Source organism: Uranotaenia lowii, chromosome 1 (assembly GCF_029784155.1).
Source record: "Uranotaenia lowii strain MFRU-FL chromosome 1, ASM2978415v1, whole genome shotgun sequence".
Taxonomy (NCBI): Eukaryota; Metazoa; Arthropoda; class Insecta; order Diptera; family Culicidae; genus Uranotaenia; species Uranotaenia lowii.
In genome coordinates, this window is record NC_073691.1 from 158493725 (window position 1) to 158500355 (window position 6631).

Consider the following 6631-nt stretch of genomic DNA (forward strand, 5'->3'; position numbering starts at 1 on the left):
TAACAAGGTGCTGCTTCAAAATCACCCAGTATTTCTCGATGGGGCGGAGCTCCGGAGTGTTGGGAGGGTTGAACATTTTCGGCACGAAATTGACCTTATTGTCCCCATACCACTTCAGCACGTCCTTGGAGTAGAGCATGAGGCCAAATCCGGCCCGAAATGGTTGGGACGTTGAGGGCCTTCACGAGAGGAAGCAGCCGCTTCTGGAGGCACTTTTTCATGTACACCTGTCTGTTCATCGTTGGACATCTTCTGAGTGCGGACATGCTCCGAAACTCTTAACTTATCCTTGGCCGTGAAAAACAGGTTGCCAAGGATCTGTTTGAAGTCGGCCTTCACATATGTTTTGTCGTCCATGATGCAGCATTTAACTTTCGTCAGCATGTTGAGGTACAAGCAGCTTCTTAGCCACATCCCAAACGAAGGCGAAACTCGGTTGAAGACCCCAACTACGCGGATGTGATTTTTGGTGATGTACGGAATACTTTTTCCTTCACTTCTGGGCTTCCGATTGACAATCATTCCTCGAACCGCTTAATCACTCGCAACACCGTGGAATTCGCGATTCCCAACGGTTTAGCAATGGAACGATGCGAGAGATCCTTGTTCTCGTGATGAATGTGCAAGATTTGATCACGCACGAGCTGTTTTTTCGACTCCATTTCCGCGAGTTTTGATCACAGGACTTTAAAACTTGCAGGATGTAAACAATGCACTATGAACTGAATCCACCCAAATTTTCATTCAATTCTACCCAATTGTTAAAAAGTTAGAGCAATTTCATAGTGTGGAATTTCATCGGTGGTGACGATTTTTTCTTATTTATCAGTTTTGCTTGAACAATGAAAACATAAAGTGTGTAAAAAAATGTGTACTTCGGTTCTTTATAACTATCCAGCTTTGAGTTATTTTACTATAATAAGTAGTAAGGATCTTTTTTTTAAATCCTTCCACAGTTTTGACGAAATTAGCACTAAAATAGCAGCTAATTTTCTCAAAACTGTCTAACAGTGCTAAGAGAGAACAGAGAAGCTATTGTTGAATAACATTTTGACAAGTCGTTAGTAATTATGGTTTCTTGGGTTTAACTTTTACGTTTTTTTTTTATCAGGAATTTTATAAATATGCAATTTATGGATATATTCACGTTCACTGAATTAAATTTAACGTCTTTATGATAAACGTTTCAGAATTTTACCCGTGCAATATCTGGGTTAATATCGGGTATTAATATAACTTTTAACTTTTCAACCATTATTTTTTTAATTTCCGTTAATTTATTAATTTTAAGCCCTTTTTTCCCCCTTTTTTGGAAATAAAATCTATTAAAAACTGTAGTTGATTTAATGGGACCAATCGACAGTACTGAGTTTCTTTATTGAATTTCCATCCCAATTTCTGTCATAGACTTGAAATTTTTAATTGAAACATTATCAACTGATTTAAACAAAACTTAATGCTTTACTGAAGTAAATACCCTGGATACAGCATATATTTTTCCAACTGGTCATTCTCAAATTATTTTTATCGAAAAAAACGATCTCATAGTTGAGTTGCTAATATCATTGAGTGATCGTCTCTACATAAATATTTCTATGTTTTTAATCTTACCTTCTTCCAGATTCAATTCATTGAGATATTCAAGTCTAGTGTTGTTTCTTCAGTTACTGAAGTTCAGTTTCATGTTTTTATCTAAATATTGAGAACTGAGGATCTTTGTTTAAGGTACTAAACTCATTTGGATTCCTTATCTGACTTTTTCAATGATTACTGATTCTATGTTTTAAACATTTATCTAATCTCTCTTCTGTTTTTTTCCAATCGTTCATTTTTGCACTTCTACCCCTTTGGCTTTAAAGGCATCGAATGAAACTTCTGTCATATTTTGAATAACAATTTGACAAAAATTTTATTTTATCTGATGAGAATCATATTCATAAACATATCATGAAAAGATTTTGTTTTGTGTTTCAAAGATATCAAATTGAAATTCACATTTGGTGCAATTTTTTGCTATGGCTCTGATTGTAATTTTGATTTTTTTAAAATTTATTCATTTTTTGTTACATAAAATTTGGTTTGAATTTTTTTGATTTGGTTTGAAATTATGATTTAAATTTGAGACACCAAATTGTGGTTATGAAAAAACCTGATTTTAAGTTTTGAATTCTTAAACATTATTGTCTGTATCTCTATCGAATTTGAGTTAAATTATTTTGTTTATTTTTTTCAAAATTTTGTAGTCTGATCAGGGTACGAAAAACACGTGCTTTGATCCATCTAAGTATCATTGTAAAGATCAATGCAAAGTCAGCCTATCGACTTTGCTTCTTCTAGACAATTATACGATGCGGGACAAATGCTCTTGTACGGCAAGAAGTTTTCTCAGAAACACGCTCTTGGCTCATTTTCAACACCAACATAAAATTAAAATTTTAAGTTTCCCAAATATCGTTCATATTAATTTTGATGAAATTTGCTCAAAAAATTTGGACGCAAAATCCTACCTTCATTAGACCGTTGCAAAAAATGACTATTTGCTCCCATATGATTTATCGATGCCCTTTGGGCCATTAAGCATCACTGTAAAATTTTAGATTATTCGGTTGATTCCTGAGTTAGCGCAACGCGTTTCCATTTTGTATGGAAATTTGTATGGAAGAAAAAACTTTTGCACATTAAATCATCCAGAAAATTGAAATAAGCTTGAAATGAAGTCGGTCTTTAATTTTTGGTTTTGACTATTCTTAAGCTTCATTTTTTTGCCAAAATGACTAGCAACTAAGAATTTCATGAAAAAAGTAATATCGCTAATTCAAAATATCGCTTCCAACATTTTTATTGCTATTTCTGGCAGCAAAAATAACAAAAAAAAGTTATGGGAGGAAAAAAAATTAAAAAATTTTGAAATTTCCGTACAAAGGTTGCAGCGGTCTAACCTACATAGTTCTATTTCTTATGAATCGATTCAAATTTTCGTTTGATTTTGCAAATAAATTGAGAAAAGCTGGGCAACATCTGGGCAATCTGGCAAGCTTAGTCTTATCTTATTGAAATATCCGGAACAAAATTTCTACCAAACAAGTGAGATTTTTTTTGGAGAAATTGTAACTGTAACCATGTATTTCGAGGTTTTGGCTTGAAGATAATATATTCTAGGTAAATCGAAAAGAAATCCAAGCAGTGTCTATCTACGAGATGTCTTAAAACACACCTCTGGAAACCTTCAAAATCTTAAATTGAGTTCAAGATTAGAATATTTTCAAAGTTTATTTCAAGCTGCTAACCCGAAAATTCTTCAGTAAAATTGGACCATAGCTTGCTGCAGCGATTACAAGTCTAGGCGACATTTATAGACATAGGTTTGTAAACAAACTCCATGCCCATTTTCAATTTATATGTTTTAAGCAAACCAATGTTTATTTCAAAATCGATAGATACTCATAAATACGATAGGGTAAGCTTGCCAGATTGCCCGGTTTTATCCGGGTTTGCCCGGATATTGATGCAAAATTTCGTGAAAGTCCGGTCCGGCCCGGTTGCCCGGATATCGTGAAAAAAGTCCGGATATTGCCCGGATTTTTTAAAAATTTTCACAAAGAAACCAAAAAAAAATCAAAGTTTTTGAGTACGTTCCAGCAAAATCGATTATCGGTATGGAAATTTTCAACGGTTGCTTCAAATAATTTCGCTGATTTACTTTTATAAACCTTTAAATATTTAAGTGTTCCAAAAAGTTGTTGGAAGTCTGCAATTACATTAATAAAATATTAATTTCGATTTTTTTGCCTTTTTTCTTTGCTTTTATTTATAATAACACCTAAATTTTGCCCGGTTTTTGCCCGGTTTTTGGATTTAAAATTGAAATCCATGCCCGGATTTTGCCAGGTTTTTTTGAAAAAATGCCCGGAATTGCTAGGCTCGGATGGTAGTGAAAAAAATCTGGCAACCTTACGATAGGGGTCATGAAACTAGAATTCCTAACTGATCACAATCGGAGTTTCCATATAAAATAATGATGCAAATTAAACATTTTATGAATTCGGGGAGAGTCCCAGGAAAAAAATAATTGGGTCTGCTTGAAAAAAGGTTCCAGCCTGCAAACTAACCAAAGGGTCATATTTACACTCATTTCTGAGCCGTGGGCTTCAATGTCAGAGGCTTATATTTCGAAGAAATGCTCCCGATTAAGATCTCACCTAGAGAAATTAGTTTAGAACCAGAGTGGAGTGGTTGTTTCTTAATATGTTTATCTAAATGCCTGAATGAATAAAGGTTTTCAATCAACAAGAATACTGTTTTTAAAACTAGATGGCAGATTTTCGTATTTTTTTAATACCTACTGTTTTAAGTTACATAAATAGTTCCTAATCAGAGCTCAGGGCAGCCATTCCAGAGTCCAAAAAGAATCTGACTCCAGAATGTAGACATTAATTTTTATTCGAAGCCTACCTGATTATATTTGCTAGCAACTCTGCTCAGCTGAGTTAAAGGGAGAATATTCCGCACCACTTCAAGAGCCCGAATCGTGCGCGCGACTCTGTGGAAGATAATTTTAACTTGGTTAGCGACCCTCCGAAAGCGTATGTTCAAACAGGAACAAAAAAAACGCCATGCAGAACCGGTTTTCTTGTGGCAACTTTCTCATTCGGAGTTGGCCGCATCGCATCGACCCCAGCAATGGCTGTCGTCTGTTTGGTTTTTGGTGTTTGTCGACTTGATCGACTTGTTCCCAAGTGAGCGAGCGACGGAACGATCGCTCGATGGCATGGAATGGTGCTCATTTGTTTACATTTGCCCGCTCACCACCAGATCAGGGGTTCACAGCCGATCGGCGCGTTCAAGTCTCTTGCGTCTTTTGCTGCAACGGCTTGGGACCATCGATAATCTGGGGTCTCAGGGAAGGAAGATACGCGTGGGGACACGCGAAACGCGCCTTCGCAGCACACCTGTACGCGTCAGAGCGAACAGTAGGTGCCTGAATATAGGAGTCTGCCTGCTGATCAAGGAGGCAGGTAAAAACAAACGACAAAACGAACGGATGACTGGCAGTAACTTTGTTCTCTCATAGCTTGAAAGCAGCAAACGGCATGCGAATAATCAAATGCATTTTTTAAGCTTCTAATTACGTGTGGAGAGATGAAGTTGTCATATAAAAGTGCTTAATACCTTATAGTTTTAAACGAAAATCATCATAGAATAGCGAAAAAAAAATATTCACGAGCAGATGAACACTTTTTTCAATTTTTTTTTTTGAGTTGTTTGCTGATTGAAACAATATCAAAAGTTTAGGAATATTAGGATATATCTTTCTAGTAAGTTACTCAATGAAAAATTTAGGACCACACCGAGAATCGAAGGCTCCACAGAAATTCTGATTCTCGAAATTTGAAGAAATACAGGCAAGTTTCAGAAAACTTAAAACTCGTTTGTAAAATTTGTTAACTCTTGGCTATGACTTAAGAATTGAGTACATTTAAAACGCTTTTGAAGATCTTTCTTCAAATAAACTAATCGATAATTTTTAACCAATTTAAGTGTTTCTCAAAGAAATACTAGTAAAGTGAGAAATTTTGAGCAGACTCGATGTTTTTTTGACGCTTGTTTTGTTTCTTCCTCATCATATCCGTCATTCTCAGTATATGAAAAGGTTTAAATATCACGAGAGACGAGTTCACACTTTTATCAATGGAAATTTTAATCGAATAAGGCAAAACTTGAGTCGAAAATAAATGTTATATTCATTGCTTTCCAGGGTACATCTTAATCTTTTCTCGGTGTGACGTTATGGTAATTTTATAATGTAGGGGAGTGTTGGGAATCATGGGCTGGGGATAAAATGAAAAAGATAAATGGTATGCTTTCCTGCATTTCTAACGTATCATTAGGCATTTTTTTTCATTAAAAAAAAGCATTTTTTTCTGGATTTTGAAAAGTTGTGGGGAATTGTGGGCCACCATATCAAAATTGATTAAATAACATGCAAAGATTATGAGTCGACCTAAAGCTGTAATTTCATAATTCATGTTATTATTTGAAAATAACTTCAGGTGAGGAAACAGAAAAGAGAGCTGTGTATGATCGAATAATTTCTAAAACCTGGCTCGCGAACGTTTTGGTAATGGAGGATTTATGTTCGTATCTATCGCATTGATAAAAAAAAACAAAATATTTTTCATAACTCTTCATTTGGCATGAGAAAAGTTTACAGATGGATTAAGTGTATTTTAAGTTATGAAAGTTTATAAAAACACCAAAATAAAGGTGGCCCAGGATACCCCACATTTTGTGGCCCATGATTCTCCACAAACTATGATTTGCAAATTGGTTACGTTTGAGTGCCTTATTGAAAATTTATGGAAATTTCTTTTCCATGTGAAACACGCTAGAAATTATTAAACCATTTATGTTTCAAAAATAACCATTTTTGACCTTTTCCCGGGAAATGCCATTCCCGGGAGTTCTCCAGAGGATGAAATGCCGAAATTTTCAATCATCATGTGGCTTTCATTTAAGAACTACGAAAATGGTTAAAATATCATAGTAAAAAAATGATAAAAAATAACCATATTGGAAGTTCTTCAGCAAAAATCCAAAAAAGATTATCTTTCATCCGTTAATGGTTAAATGA